This window comes from Macaca nemestrina, chromosome 5, assembly GCF_043159975.1.
Source record: "Macaca nemestrina isolate mMacNem1 chromosome 5, mMacNem.hap1, whole genome shotgun sequence".
Lineage (NCBI taxonomy): Eukaryota > Metazoa > Chordata > Mammalia > Primates > Cercopithecidae > Macaca > Macaca nemestrina.
The window spans coordinates 84,850,395-84,867,629 of NC_092129.1; the positions used below are offsets into that span (position 1 = coordinate 84,850,395).

The window sequence follows — 17,235 nt, forward strand, 5'->3', positions numbered from 1 at the left end:
TAGTCTACAGCAACAAAGAATATTAAAAGGATCTTTGAAGTAAATGGAATAGAGCAATCCTTTTTGTCCTAATTCACACCGTTGTTGGCAGTTGTGAGGTACATTAGATGCTCACCACATTACGCTTCTATTATGGAGCTAGACCATTATTAATAAAGGGAAAAAGAACATATTTGCTAAGATTTCCATTAAGTAAATAGGTCTCATGAAGGAATGCAAGAGGACATTTTTGCTAATGCCTTTCATTCTGTTTGTGAGAACGGAAAACAGGATTTTTCTCAGTATAGAAATAAGTCAACCATGTGGTCTATTGTTGCTTGCTTGCATCAAGTGATAGAATGTCTCTCCTTCAGTCCTTAGTAAATTTAGGCATTTTCTTTGCCAACCATTGGCTATAGTAAGTTTTATAGTAAGTTTTAATTGGCTATGTGAGTTTTAACATTTTAATTTGTTTACAAAATAGTGTGTGTATATATATATATATATATATATATATATATATATCCATATATGTATTGAACTCTAAAATTATTTTTTAAATTTGTGCAATATATAATTGTAAACTAGATCAAGATCTCTACTTTAAATATGATGATTTGAGCCATTTTAATCTTAATATTGAGGAAATTTACAGTATAATTTTAAATCACATAGGACTTTTAAAAACTTTATATCATTATTGACTTTTACCAAACCCTCCCCAAAACTGTATAAAATAAGAGAGGAAAACTAAAAGGTCTTAAATCTGGTGATTTAGTTCTAGGAAAAATTTATACATAAAATGAACTGAGTAGAATCTGAAAATTTGCAGAAGATACAAATTCCCCAAATTACATATTTTCTATCCAGACTAGTTCTTGCTCCCACATAAAAATCTTGCTCCAGTAAGAGCGGGGGTACCATAAATCATAGGCTCTAAATATGGAAGAAACCTAATTATCTACCACACCCCCACTCTATTCAAGTTTTGCTACAGAACATTTTTCTTACAAGGCAAATGCTAAATGTCTCAGCACATAGCCTTGCAGCTAAAAAAAATGTTTTTAACAATGTCACTAAGAGTTCAGTACAAAAAAAATCATTATCTTTTCAGTCAAGCTTTCTGTTTTGTGCACTATCCTGAGACACTCAAAAAACATATTGTAGGAATAAAATACACATGAGCCTTTGAAACCAGAGTTTGAAAAAATAACTTGAACTTACTACCTATTTATCTCATAAAAATGAATAATTTGTAAAATGTAGCTATATTAATATTTAAGTATATACGTATGTATATCAACTTATTCAAATGTTTTAATCCTGAAAAACTGTACTCGGAATAGATAGGAAGTTTATTAACAAAATCTTGTTTTAAAAGCTATAGGCAAGATGACACTAACAGAGAATCTTAGCTTGAATTTTGAAAATGATAAAGAATATAACTTTTTAAAAATATATATGTGCACATTTTAATATTTCCATATGAAATAAAAGAAGGGAAGAATAAAGATAAAGAAACAAATTAGGAGGCTAATGCAATCATTCATATGAAAAAGTAATGACTACCTGTCTATGCATGTAATCTAATCTAATCTAGGCAATCTAATCTGTTCTCAGGAATTCAATTGTCATCTGTGTGGCAATGTCTCTTAAAATCCCCCGTCTGTGACTTTGATTTTAAAGCACATTGTTCCTTATCAGGAACAATATTTTCCTAGCTTGTCTTGATAGAGAATATTATCCTCTATCAAGACAAGCTAGATCCAGGAAGCTTTGAGATTGAAAAGTCTCCAAGTCTTGAAAAAATGATTAAACTTGAGAAGTAAGGGAAGAAAAAAGTGAAAGACAAATCTAAGATTCTGTGTCCAAGTGTCAGATGGAGAATGTCAATGGCATTAATCAGAATAGAAACTGAGTTCTGAAAAGAACAAAAGAATGATCTTTGGGCACATGGATCTTGAGATATCAAAGGAAATTTTAATGGCATGGAAAGAGGACACAATTAGAGATATAAATTTAGATATCATGGAGATCATGGAAAAGGGAGATGCCTGGAGGTGTCACCAACAAACTGGGAGAAAAACAATTTCTGGCCCACAATGAAAAAACTGGACAAGTGGTTTATTTGGAGGAGGGGACTCTGGGGAAAAGGGTTGCTATTCTCCAATTTTAAATGTCTGTTTTAAACTTACTTTTATTGCCCAAAAAATCATTGTGTGCCTTCACAATGTAGTCAATTGGGAGAATTGTCTAATTCTTGGCATGGTTCAAGCAGGACAGAGATTGAGTCCTGAAGGGAGTGATATCAGTTCTGAATAGCAGAAAGTGCCATCTCAGACAAAGGTAAGGATTATTCCATGGTTCACAACAGCTTCTGGGGAATTAAGTGCAAGACATTGTTACCACTGCTGAGTAACACTATATTAAAAAAAGAAGAATAGAAAAGTGCACTCATTGGTTCTGAATGAAAGCACTCAAAAACACTGATTTAGAAACTGTTGTACAGCAAGGAAAAATTGAGTCAATGAAAAAGAAAAAAATAATAACTCTAAGAGTTGGGACTATGTGATCTGTTATTTTCTTTGAGAGTGCAGGCTCAGTTTGTGCAACCTAAATCTCTCTGGACAGAATTTTCTTTTCTCCTCCGGCTCTTTCTCAGGAGCAAAAACAGATTTGCCAAGTACCCAGGGTCCTCACGGGGCAGCTGCGGAGAAATCAGCAAAACATTATTTATTTCCTGTGGTTTTTGTTTTCCTTTCAGGAATTATGGTGACCAGCTGGGGAGAGAAGTGCCCCATTTCCAGTGGTACCACCACTGACATGTCTGACCTCAAGAAGAAAGGGTAGCCCACCATGAGGGACCGGGTGTGTGACATATTAGATAACCAGAGAAAGGCTAAGAAAATCCCCCTAATGTGTAAAAGGCTTGGTCTCATTCCAGAAAGTAGTAGGAAAAGAAAATATTTTAAGTCTTCACATCTAGAAGGTTAATATTTAAACTGTTAAATTAAACTCGATAGAGCTATACAATTTTACCCAAGATTCACAAACTTCTCTGATGTAAAAATGCATAAACAACATATTTTTCTTCTAATAATAATAAAAATATTCAAATTAGTGAGGAAAGTCTGCAGGTCAGAAATTCTGCTCACTGAATCAGATACCCAAAATGTATGCGAAAGTTTGGACTAAGACTTTGTCATTGAAGATCCCTTGTAGCTCTGAGATTCCACTATTTCGAGTTGGCCTGAGAAGAGAGAGACTTGTATGAGAACTCATCTCTCAGGCATTGAGTTAGACCATGTCACCCTTTAGGCTTAATTACAGAGACTTTCCTCACAAATGGTCCCAGGATATATATCCCAGATGCATCATTTCTTCCCCTCCTGCAATTGGAGCGTCTGCTGAAGGCCTCTAGAATTCTGCTACCAGTGATCCCAACTCATACACAGGAATAAGTAGCAAGCAGGAAGCACACTTTTGCGTTATTTTCTCGTTAGTGTCTAAAACACTCCATGGCCAAATGCTTTTCTATATTTAAGGGTGACCTTTCTTTAAGTCACATCTATATCCCTGTGTCAGCGGACTACGGTAAAATTTGGGGCCACCTCATTGCAGTGACAGATCATGCACTATTAATTCTAGCATAGTACAGGTGAACTTCAACTCTCTAGTCACTATTTTAAGATGTATTCCTGGCCTATAAGACTCATAAAATGTTCCTTAAGCTACTCTTGAGAACAATTTACATAAGCAACTGGTGATCATTAACTGGGTGACTGCAAATGTAGGCAAATAGGGGATAAATAAATGAAGAGTTTTCTCTTTTAATAAAACCGTTCACTTCTAGATTCAGAGTAAAAATGTTCTCATCTCCATGGGCCATTACTCTGTTTTGGAATTTTAAATGCAAAGCTATATATTTTCCTCTTCAGCATAAAGAAAATATGGTTACGACAATAAGTAAGAAAAAAAAAGAATAGTACCTGAGGTAGGAGCTTTTCAATGAAGGGAAAAAAAAAAGATAATTTTTAGACACATCAGACAACATAAAAGGAAGAAAAACATAAACAATAATAAATATTTATCGCACTCCTACCACTTGCAATGCACTAAGCTGAGGCCATTACATCTGCTCTCTCTTTTAATACTCATAACCATCCTAAGAAGTAGTTGCTAATACTATCCTCATTTTTATAGATGAAGCAATTGGGGTTAAGCAATTTGCTGCAGGTCACACAGGTATAAAAGCAGCAAGTCAGGCCAGTCATTCTGGGCTCTTCAGCCTTGAAGAAGTTAGTTGATTCAGTCCTGCCAGAAGATAAATTGAAAAGAAATTGAGGTAACTTGCATTTCTCAAATGTTTTCTAGATGCCGAGCACTTTATTGGATACTTTCGTGCAAGAGTAGTTATTATTACCTTCATTTTACAGAAAAAAAACAAAACAACAACAACAAAAAAACCAGTTCTAAAGCCTCAGGGTGAGGTGCCATGAGAGGTAAACAGATCTCAATTCAGCATCTGTGTCTCAAACACTCGACCTCTGAGTCTCTTTTGGCCTGACCACATTATGTCATTTTCATTCCCTTTTCTTTCTCCTCCTCCTTAAAATTATAGTCTGGAAAGGGGGTAGATCTTTCTTCCCCTGTTTTATATGTATAATGTTTTAATAGTGGAGAATGTTTACTCCTCCACACTTATTTGTTCTTTTTGATTTCTCAAAAAAGAAGAAAAAAATATTTAGATGATCACTTCTCAAGAAAACAGCCTAGCTTATATGGTCACTATTGTGCTCTTTAATCTTATTCTTGTGTGACAGAAACAATATTATCATGATCTTTTTCATAACAAATTCATCATACCCTCCTCTCACCCTAAGCAGATGAATGCCTAGATAGATAAAAATGAATTTTTCTTCCCAAAAAGACAAAATAGAAATGCATATTTGTATTTAAATATCACTTTCAATATGTAGGTATCAATCTCCTCCTGTAGACAACGAGAATATGGGACAGAACCCTATTCATCTTTGTATTCCTACACCACGCTAGGCATTCAATAAACGTTTACTTAGTGGATTGTATTGGGTATTATCTGGGGAGTAAATGTCATTTAATCCAATGTTTGCAACTGATATTATAGTATAAATTAGTTTATCAGAATAACTCAAGAATACTCCAAAGGATTAAGACACTAGAATATAAATTCCATAAGAGCAAAGACTCATCTTTCTAGTAAGCACATAGGACAGAGTCAGAGACAACATAAGGTTATAGTAAATATTAGTTCAATGAATGATTCAGGAAGCAACTCTTCCTAGGGGTGGCAGAAAAACATATATAATATAAAATATGGATGAGGGACTTGATTAAATTATAGGCAGGCAGCCCCAGGAGAAGGTCCCAGCAAGAGGGAACAAATATGAGAGCATGGGGTTTCTGCAGAAGAGCAGGACAGGGTAGGGTCTAATGAGAAGAGCAACAATTAAAAAGCCACAGAATTATTAATTATGTGTAAGAGTATTAATTTATTTAAAAATTGCTCAAAGTGGATTATTAGCTTATTGTACGTGGACAGTAAAAACAATAGACTCTGCTTTCTAATGAGGCATTGTATTTTTTTAGAGCATGTCTCATGGAGCGTTAGATGATTCCCCATGCCAGCTATCCAGGCCTGAAAAAAAGTGCACATGGGGCTACACTAAATGGGCCGTGTTGTCATGGGCAGGAAGCTTTATGCCCCTTGACTCACTTCAATGTTGGAAATGCCTCCCCTTTACTATTACAGCAGTAGTTATAAAGTATCCATGCAGGCCAAGTAACAAAGTGATAACCAGTATTCCATTTTTCAAATGGCCAAATGGATGCTAAAAACAAGTAATAACTAATACCATATGTTAACTTTGTTTTGGTCAAACATTCTCTTTTATACATACAGAAATACACCAAGCACACACACATCAGGTAAAACCTTCCTTTTTTTTCACTTGCCACTGCCAACCCACTCTCCATGGATCACAGTGACAGAAGAGCCCCACAGCACTCGTCGCTGACAAAGGCGCCACATGTGCCAAGCTGGCTTTGCTGGGGATGACGCCCCCAAGCCGTGTTCCCCTCTATTGTTGGGCAGCACCAGAATATAAACTCTGTCAGAGTAAAGACTTGTCCTTCTAGTAAGCGCACAGGACAGTGTCAGAGATAGCATAAGGTTCCAATAAATATTACTGTAACTGAGCCAGAAGGACTCCCACATGGACGAAGAGGCCCAGAGCAAGTGTGGCATCCTGATGCTGAAGTACTCCACCAAGCACAGCATTATTTACAACTGGTACGACATGGAGAAGATCTGGCATCACACCCTCTGCAATGAGCTGCAGTGGTTCCTGAGGAGCACCCGGTGCTGCTGCCTGAGGCTCCTCTGAACCCTGAGGCCAACAGAGAGAAGTTGACTCAGATCATGTTTGAGACCTTTGATACCCCTGCCATGTACGTGGCACCCAGGGCCATGCTGTCCCTGTACACCTCCGGTAGTACCTCTGGTATTGTCATGGACTCTGGAGATGGGGTTACTTACACAGTGCCGTCTTTCAGGGCTATACCTTTCCCTAGGTCATCCTGCACCTGGACCTCATGAAGATCCTCACGGAGCGTGGCTACAGCTTCACCACCACTGCCTAGCGGGAGACAGTGCACAACATCAAGGAGAAGCTGCACTATGCTGCCCTGGACTTTGAGCAGGCGATGGCCACCATGACATCCTCTTCCTCCCTGGAAAGGAGCTAGGAGCCGCTTTACGGCTAGGTCATAACCATTGGCAATGAGAGGTTCTGGTGTCCAGAGGCGCTGTTCCTTTTTCCTGAGCATGGAATCTTGCAGCATCCTTGGGACCACCTTCAACTCTGTCATAAAGTGTGGCGTGCACATTCACAAGGACCTGTATGCTGACACAGTGCTATCTGGAGGCACAACCACATACCTGGGCATCACTGACAGGATACCAAAGGAGATCACTGCCCGGGCACCCAGCACCACGAAGATCAAGATCATCATTCCCACTGAGCGCAAGTACTTGTTGTGGATCAGCAGGTCCATGCTGGCCTCCCTTTCCACCTTCCAGCAGATGTGGATCACCCAGCAGGATAGACTGTGAGCAGATGTGTAGCATTTGCTGCATGGGTTAATTCAGAACACCTCATGCTAGCCTCATGAAACTAGAGTAAGCCTTTGTCCTAGTTTCTGGGAAACAAATTTCTGGGAAAAGAAATTTGTCCCAGAAGCTTGTATCTGATTATTAGCACTGGATTATAAAACTTGCTGCAGATTTTGACTTTGTATTGAACTTAACTGTTCCCTTGGTATTTGTTTAATACCCCGTATGTATCTTGGATTTAAACCCTTAGTACATGTAGCTCAGTCACTCAATGGCTGAGGTGAAAACATGCTTGTGGAAGAAAAGTCTGTGGTTTGGTGAGTCTGTGTGGCCAGCAGTCTGTCGATATGTGTAGGTATTAATGTGTCAGAGCTGAGTGTTCCAGGATTTATCTAGAGGCTGGCAAGAGCTCCTGAACCAGTTGTTTCTGTCTTGCTGGTCTATAAAGGTTAGAGAAGTCCAAGCGTTAGGACCCAGTTTCCTTTCTTACCTGGTGTTTTCCTGCCAGAACATCGTGGGCTGTTAACTTGCCTGGAGTTGAAAGTGGTTTGCATTAATACCTGCAAATTTATTCATCCTTTTAATTTATATAAGGTATTTTTGCACACTATTCTCAATTCTTTAAGAAATGACAACAAATTTTGGCTTTCTACTGTTATGTGAGAACATTAGGCCCCAGCAACACGTCATTGTGTAAGGAAAAATAAAGTGCTGCCATAATTGGAAAAAAAAAGAAAACAGAAAGAAAAAAAAAACCCTCTCCATTTCTTTCAGGAAGTCTGTTACATTTTTCTTCCTTCTTATAGGCCGGAGACCTCTTTATGGCTCCCGACCAAGAACTTTTCCAGGTTGCCACTGAGAGAAAAGATGTTAATTATCTACTTAGCACTTTCTTTTTAGGCTCTTGGTACTAACTGCTCTTCATTTCTCTGCCAAGATGATTCTTGGTCTGTGATCAGAGTTCTGAAGCCCTTATGCTATCATTCTGACTCACAGCTGTGAATTACCCTGCTCAAAATATAAGGGAAGAAGGACAGTGCATACATAGTTAGGGTGTGCACTACATCTCTCTCTAGTTAAGTGTTAATGAAACATTAAGGAGCAACAAGGGTATCATGTCTCCTAGTCCTATGTAAATTCTCTCATTCATCTGCAAATTCATTCCCCTCTGAACATGCCACTTGCAAAATTGAGGACCTTGTGGTTCTTGAATTAGGAATAACAAGTAAATAGCTGCTTGTAAAGTATTTTGACTGAAGATCCGCTTCAGTTCATATATGTCATTCCCAGCAGATATGTTGGGGACACCGAGGTCACTATGACTTTGCTATTCCCAAGAGAACATATAATTAGATTGCAAAACACAAAATTTAGTAAGCTGGACTCAGGTTAAGGTGCAAATATCAGCATTTTGAAGCTGTAGTTTATTAAAAAGTCATTCAATTTTTCAAAGTCTTTGTCTTAGAATTCTAATGCAGCAAGTCTAATAAGAAACGTAATAATTTGAAAGGAGAAAGAACAATGATAAAACATACTTAAAAGAATGACAGTGTGATGCAGTGGAAGAGCAGGGAGACAGGGATGTGAGTAGAAGTCTAACCCTTGCCACCCACCTGCAGACTAACACTAACTACTTCAACACTTATGTCCCTTTGGAGAGGAAACAAGGCTACTGAACATACTAATGTTTAAGAAGTCCTTTGTTTTTAAACTCTATGATTTTATATATTCTCATTACATCTTCTTTAAACTAATATATGTATTTTCATTCAAGCTTGGTTTTTTGTCAAAGTTAAGGATTCTATATTGTTTAATAATGTTAATAATTTCCTTATGTAACTGCAAGAACTCTTTTAAATTTCAATATAGTTTTTTAAATCAACGTTTCCATCGGTCTCTTAAAAATCAAATTAGAAATAATAGAATGTGATATCCTTTAATCCTACTAAGATTTTTAAAATTATATCACAAACGTTAAATGACCAAAGCCTTAGGCCTTATCTTCTGTGTTGGCGACCGACAAAATCCATTCATTTTTGTTCCTCTCATTTAATTCTGTAAAAATATCTGTAACCAGTAGAAATGCATTTCCCTCACTTCAATAAGGAAGGCAGCATTTTTAAAAACTGCATGTTAATAAATCAAAGTTGTATTAAAGAATTTTCAGTGCCTGACTAGCAAACAGAGTAGACAACAAGGTAATTGTCAAGCTCAAGAGAACTCCAGATATTTGTTTTATTTTTAACGTGTTTCATATTCAGAAATAATTATTGTGTGTTGGTCTGGTTCACATGAAACAAAATCGCTGACATTTTTGTTCATAGATGATAAAATGTGGATTTCTAATTCAAACAGATATTAATTCCTAATGAGCTAATTAAAGAAAATCACATAGCAGGATGTGTTAAGCAAAAGATGACTCCAGAACTACTTTCTGAGTACATAAATCTGAAGGTTAGAAATTAGCAAAGCATTTAAAATTTTCAAAAATATTACATGTTGCCTCTGTGATCCATCGGATCATCCCAGAAATTTTACATCACAGAAACCACCACCATCTTTTAGCTGTGAATTGCTAGCATTTATTAAGTGAATGAGTAAATGAATGGAAAAATGGTAGAAAAACTGACTGACTAAACACAGAAGATTCCACTGGCTGACTGAATGACCAATTCACCTAAATGAATCATTTAATTCTACCAAAAATTTTATATTTTCATGTACACAAAATGTACAGATACAAGGTATTGCCATAATTCAAATCTGGTAATTTGTAATCCATATCCAAAATTACCAGGGAACACAGGTACATTCTTTGCTAGAAAAATAATGAAGTACTGAATTGTGCCAGCTTAGTTGTTCATTCAGCAAATATTGACTGACTGCAGTTTAGGATAACAGCACCAGGGTATGGATGCAGAGATGAAAAGTATATAGTCCCTGCCTTCGAGCACATTTTCCAGCTACTTAGGTAACCATATGTAACTAAATATATTCATGTATAAAGTTAACTATGAAAAGGGAAGACAAATATGTAACTTCCAAAGCAGGATTACTTAGACTAACCATAGGATTTCAGAAAAGCAGAGCAATGAGAATGGGGGTGGCATTTTATAAAGGTTTTATTGAATGTGGAGGAAATTCAACAAAAAGTTCAATGAGTGGGAGAAGCGGTGTCAAGAAGTACCTGGCCAATGCTGACATTCAGTTGGCATGCCTTGGTTCAGCTGTAGAAGTTGTTAATATATTGAGATACTTCCATGCCATGTGGTAATTGGCTTCTGCCCCAACCTTCCCCAAGGCCTTCCTGCCATCCAAGCTCCACAGGCCCCTCTCATGGGACTTCTTACAATTAAACAACTAACATTTTAAGGCATGGCTGGCTCTCTAAGACCTAACTCCAGATTGGGATATGTGTCTGTGCTTTACAGGATATTAAGCATATTATATATCACCCTTAAACTAGGCCTTTTAAGAAAACATAGCATATTGTTTGGATTGTCTAGAGCACAGAGGACTGCTGGAAAGGGGTCTTAAAAATCTGATTATGTAGGACTTTAAATGTCAGGCCAAGCACTTTGAATTTCATTTAGCAAGCAGTATTATTGAAGATGAAGGGTGAAAGGGAAGAAAAGGGAAGGAATCAGTAGGAGTAAAACTATGTTTTAGGAAAATCAATCTGGCAGTAGTGCATAGGATAGATTAGAAAGAGAAAGGCAGGCACAAATATGACAAGGGCTACACTCTTTGAGTGCCTGTATACAGTAGATCCTCTATAATCTTTTTAATATTTGATACATTTACTTTTCCTGATACTACTAATATTTTAGTATTGATACATAATAGTTGTATATGTTTATGGCATACATGTGATATTTTGGGAGTAATGAATAGAATGGTGGCTACCAAAGGCTGGGAAGTGTAGGGAGGAGAGGGGATAAAGAGAGGTTGGTTAATTGGTACAAAAATACAGTTAGATAGAAGAAATAAGTTCTAGTGTTCAATAGTGCGGCAGAGTGACTATAGTTAAGAATTTATAGTATATTTCAAAACAGCTAGAAGACACTCTGTAATCTTCACCATAATCTTGTTGGTTAAGTACTATAGTATTACTCATCTTACACAACAGAGACAAGGAGAGACATTAAGAATCCTGCCACAGGTCACACAGCTAATACGTACATAGCAAAGCTGAAGTTTTACCCCCAGAGATCTGGCTCCAGAGCCCATCACCTTAAGCATAGTGTTGTACTATGTCTCAATACACAAAGTGGAGGATTATTAATAAAGACGGGAATTAAGAATTTGATTGCTTAGCGAAAAGATGTAATGATCACAATATGACCAACTCTCAATAGATGTGGGTAAAGAAGAAAAAGAGAAATCAAAGACTCCTCCAAGCTTTCAAATCTGAAAGAATGAAAAGTCCATCAACAACAACAAAAAGGAAATTCATGAGGAAAAGCTAACTTGTGAATAATAGATGGCCTCACTGCTAGTGAGACATGCTAATCATTATGTCCTTCAAATCCTGGAGAGGAAAACTGGTGCTCAGAAGACAAGACAGAACTCTCCTCAGGAATAACGCAAAAGGAGTGTTAGTAGGAGCCAGGGGAATGCTGGGCATGCAGAGAACAGGGACGACAATTCTGGGAGAAACTTAGATTTTAAATTCTGGGAGAAACTTAGATTTTAAAGATCTAGGAAAAGAGTGAACAAAGCTAGTGAAAATCAATCTATCATAAATTTGAATTGGCCTGTGATGCATGAGATTGATTGCAAGAAAATTCAATTATTCAAAAATAAATATGCCTTGCTGTCTTTAAAACTGTAATACAAAGTGAAAAATGTAGGATAACATTGTATACAGTTATGGTAAAAATTTGGGGAAAAAAGATGCATTTTGGAAAAAAATGAAATGGAATATGCTGAAATACTATCAGCAGTTGTGTGAAGTTGCTCTTGTGAGTGATGTCTTACTGTCTCCATTTTCCATGTTTTAGGCAATATAATTATAGAAATTATATAATAAACTGTAGTTGTTAAAATGTAATTAAACTGGTACAACAGAGAGCTAGTCAACATTAATATGATTAATTGTTTTACAGTATTTATTAAATCTAATGTCTCTACTAGTTATTATGCTTACCTATAAAAATTTGGATAGAGCAAGATTCATAGCACTTGTTATGAATTTTATTGCAAGTTAAATCTCCTGCTTCTTTACAGAAAATAGTAACAACCCCCAAATACATACATTTTTCATAGGAGAAATCAAATCCTCATGAGTAATCATTATAATCTTCACTCTGGCGGTAGACATTTGCCACTCCCACAGCTACCTTACACTCCAAATTTGGTGAAACTTGGGAGTGGCAAGGGCCCCAGGCTATTCAAGAAGTCAAGGCTTTACTGAGTAAGACAAAGAATTACCCGACCAGGCACGGTGGCTCACACCTGTAATCCCAGCCCATTAGGAGGCCGAGGTGGGTGGATCACCTGAGGTCAGGAGTTCAAGACCAGCCTGATCAATATGGCGAAACCCTATCTCTACTAAAAATACAAAAATTAGCCTGGCGTGGTGGTGGTGCCTGTAATCCCAGCCTCTCAGGAGGCTGAGACAGGAGAATTGCTTGAACCTGGGAGGCGGAGGTTGCAGTGAGCTGAGATCATGCCACTGTACTCCAGGTGGGCTCCATCTTTAAAAAAAAAAAAAAAAGAAAGAAAAAGAGTTACCCAATTCCCTATAAATATCAAGGGTAGTTTTAACTTGTGATCTGCTCTACAAAGATGGGGATAATGAGCTATGTAAATCAGAATTTGCTCAGCTCAATCTGGAGTTAGTTCATCTCTGTTACTAAAGGGGCAAACTTTAAAGTCTCATAGTCCGTGTAGACTTCACAAACCCATGTTGTTGCCACATTCCATGTAACCTGCTCTCTCTTTCTCCCAATGCCCCATGCACAAAAATTACCTCCCCATTCTCTTCTATCCTCTATCAAAATCAGAGGAAAGCAAGAGATTAAACTAATTAGTACTAAGCTCTAAATGACAGAGATCCCTTGCAGGAATACATTATTCCCATTCTTTTCTCCCTTTGTGTTTTTCACTTAACTTCTTTATGCATGTAATGATACATATAAATGACTTTATATGGATGTATAAGTATGTTCATATGGATACTTTTTCCTCTCCCCTTTTTCCTTTTTTATTTTATTCCTCCATTCGGATTTTCTATTTATATCTACACTACCTACATTTATCCACATCCCTTCTCACCAGTGTACCTGTGTTAACAATCCTTGAGTTCTTCTCTGTATTCATATAATCTCATATAGATCTATATTTACCAGTGCATGGACACACATACACACATAAATTCACACAGTATACTGACACAGACATAATATATGCATACATATTTACACCGAGGTTTTTTTTTCATTTTTATTTTTTGGTCATTGCTTTACAAAAAAATTATATATTTTTTACTTCTTGCTTTTTTCATTCAACAATGTCTTTTGGAAATCACTTCAATTCATCTGGGTATAGTCCTAATTTGTTCCTTTTAACAGTGATATCGTATTACTTGATATTAGTATATCATAATTTATTCAGTGATCCTTCTCTTAATGTAAATTTATTTCAATTTTTGCCACGATGAACAGCACTGAAATACACATCTATTTACTTATGCCTTTATATATAGTGTTTTTATTTCTATGAGATAGGTGCTTTTTTTCTTTTTTTTTTTATTATGGTGATAACATTTAACATGAAGTCTATCTTCTCAGTAAATGTTTAAGTACACCATACAGTATTGTTAACTATAGTTTGTTAACAACAAGTATAACAATAGTATTGTTAACAACAACAATGTTGTACAGGAGATGTCTAGAACAAATTGATCTTGCATGACTGAAACCTTATACCTGTCAAATAAAAACTCCACATTTCCTCATCCCCAAACCCCTGGAAACCACCATTCTACTCTCTGCTTCTATGAGTCTCACTATTTTAGATATCACGTGTAAATGTAATCATGCGGTATTTGTCCTCCAGTGGCTGTCTTATTTCACTCAGCATAATGCCCTCAACTTTCATCCATATTGTCACATATGGCAGGATTTCCTTCTTTGTTAAATAATATTCTATTTTATGTATATACCGTAGAATTTATTTATTCATCTGTCCATGAACATTTAGGTTGTTTCCACATTTAGGTTGTTTCCATATCTTGGCTCTTGCAAATAATGCTGCAATGAACATGAGAGTGCAGCTATCTCTTCATGATTCTGATTTCAATGCTTCTGAATAAATGCTCAGAAGTTGGATTGACTGATCATAGGTAGTTTGATATGGGATTAGTATCAAAAGTTTTGAATAAATGCTCAGAGGTTGGACTGACTGATCATAAGGTAGTTCTATAAGGGATTAATATCAAAACTACATAAGAAGTTCCTACAACTCAATAGTAAAAATAACAAAAAACAAATAACCTGATTTTAAAGCGGGCAAAGACATGAATAGACATTTCATCAAAGAAGACATACAAATGGCCAACTGGTAAATGAAAATATGCTAAGAAAACAACTCATCAGGAAATTGCAAATCAAGACTATAATGAATGATATCACTTCATGTCTGTTAGTCTACTTTCAAAAACAAATATATAAGAAAACAAGTGCTGTTGAGAATGTGGAAAATTGGAACCCTCGTATACTGTTGTCGGGACTATAAAATGGCACTGTTGCTATAGAAAACACAAGGGAAGTCTATCCAAGTTTTAAAAATAGAGCTTCTTATATCTAAGAACAAGTTTATCTTCCCTACTCACATGAATAAAATGGGGGTCTCTCTTTATATTCAAAACTAAGTTAGTCTGGAAAATATACTCAGCTGTGAGCTTATTAGAGTCCCTGAAGAATTCACTATTTCTAACCTTTGGGTATCTAAGAGTGTTCAATTTATCCAAGGGTTTGTCTTAATGGGTGTGGATGGATAGAGAAAGAGTAACATACAAAGACCAGAGTCTCTGTATTGGTCATTGGTAGAGTCAGCTGAATAGTCAGCAGTGCCTTCAGACTTTTATATTTCAGCAGGTGCTAAAGTGCACAGCCCATCTGCTCTATGGTAGGACACATCCCACATGGTAATGAATTATAACTGAGAGAACACTGAAGTGTTACGGCAACATGAAAGTTCAGATGAATTCCAATAAGAACCATAAGAAAAAATGCACTGTAAATCAAGGAAAATACACAGAACTCCATACAGAGTTCTAAGTGATGTCCACATATATATTCACATAATTATTTTTTCTGGTTGAGTTCCAACGTTGAATAAATCAGGGGGACATATATGCATGACACTTAAATCATGTCATTTGATTTTTCAATGTTAAGAAAATATTTGGGGGCAGTAGATTGAATTTATATTCAAAAGTGTCTCTTTGTTTCTCCTTCTTCTTCTTCTTCTTTTTTTTTTAAATCTTTTTACTCAAAGGCAGGGGTGGAGTAAACGTGAAAGCCTGGGAGTATTTCCTTCTAATAATATTCTCAATGAAATTTTAAACTTGAAGTTTTTCTCTAACGGATCTGAACAAAAAGGACTTCATCAGGTAGGTCGCAAAGCTGCTAAACATTGGGAATCAGAACCATAATGATGCTCCAAATTAGCTTCCCCAAGGAGGAGACTCTGGCCACAGCCTTTGTTAAGTGCAGTAATGTGTAGTGAGTAAAATGAATTATTCATGTAATACTTGAGCTTACTCTGGGAATTTCTTAAGGACTCCAGGAGAAAAATATGATTTGTCTTTCAGGTGATGAGAAGAATCTGGATCCTAAATTCAAGTAAATAATACAATCCAACAGCAGCTTGCATTGATTTCATAACCTTTAGAATTTCCCCCCCTCAGTTAAAGCAGAGGAAATGTAATCTAATCAATTGGGTAAAAACCTGTGCTGATTATATGAGCACTCCTGAATTCTCAGAGGTCGTACTTCCATTTCTGATGCGTGATATGCATTTGGCTTGCCTTTAAGTACACAACTGCCGCTGTTTGTGTATGTGAATTATTTCCCCTATAACAAGGCCAGAATTAGATTTGAGAATTTAATTCAAATTAAGTATTAATAATAGGAGCAACATTTTTAATGTCATACAAAAGTGTCACTGGTAACTTAAAAGATAAATTGTCACAAAGCATTCTTCTTCTCCCTAAATACCTTCAAATTCTAATCTCATCATGAAATTTTCCATCAAATTATTCTCTAACATGTTGCCAATGGAAGGGATGAAATTCAAGTGAGATCTGATGCTCATGTACTTGAGATTGCTTAAAAATCCTATTGTTGTTTTTCTAAGAGATCATACAACAGATGTTTATTCCCTTTTCTTTGGAAACTTGGTAGAACAAATAACCTTGTGATGCTTCCAAAAAAGCAGCAATTTGTTCAGCCTGCCTTATTTGTACTTAGGTGTTATTTTGGAAAAAAAAAAAAAAAAAACGCTTTCCTTTTAAAAAATTAAGAAAATATGAACTCAAGATGATCTGACTTTAAAACATTACTCAATAAAGTAGTGTTATTTAACCCTTCAGGACTCAAAACTGTCTTAGTAAATGGAAGAGTATTAGGAATGTCTCCCTTTCTCCCTTTGGAATGACAAAAGGTTTAATGAACATATATTAAGGAGCACCATTTCTCAGGCTTGGGGAGACACAGACAACTGGAAGGTCCCACATTGCCTTCATTCCCACTGACCTTCCACTGACCCCTGCTTCCTCCTCTTTATTCCATGATAGTAAACCCTAAGCCAACCTCTAGGCTGCTAAAGGCAGTACCATCCTCCATGCCACGCTGCATAGCTTACTGAAGAGAGAAAGGCAAAGTTCTGGAGTAAAGGCTTTCCTGAGACCTTGCCATCTGCCCACAAAATGGAGCTCCTCAGAGCAGAAGGTAGCAGCAGATCAGTATCTACTTGGCCAGCTAGTGGAGGCTGACCAAGCCCTACCTTAGACATCCTGAGTTGTCCCATGCTGAGAAGTGGACTTAGTGTACTCTTCCCATCCAAACGTGGCCTCAAAGTGAACAGAGCCATCC

General features: G+C 36.7%; 1 protein-coding gene and 1 long non-coding RNA gene across 11 annotated transcripts in view; one reads left to right on the forward strand and one right to left on the reverse strand.

Annotated features, from left to right (window-relative positions):
• LOC105478796 (glutamate ionotropic receptor kainate type subunit 2) overlaps positions 1-17,235 on the reverse strand; it is a 705,430-nt gene that overhangs the window by 664,115 nt on the left and 24,080 nt on the right. The gene's annotated exons all lie outside the window — the stretch shown is intronic.
• Positions 1-17,235, forward strand: part of LOC105478794 (uncharacterized) — a 38,785-nt gene that overhangs the window by 16,551 nt on the left and 4,999 nt on the right. For all 4 annotated transcript variants that reach the window (XR_003017354.2, XR_003017352.2, XR_011623506.1 and 1 more), the window contains exon 3: positions 15,638-15,752. This is a non-coding gene — a long non-coding RNA (uncharacterized lncRNA). The remainder of the gene's footprint in view (positions 1-15,637; positions 15,753-17,235) is intronic.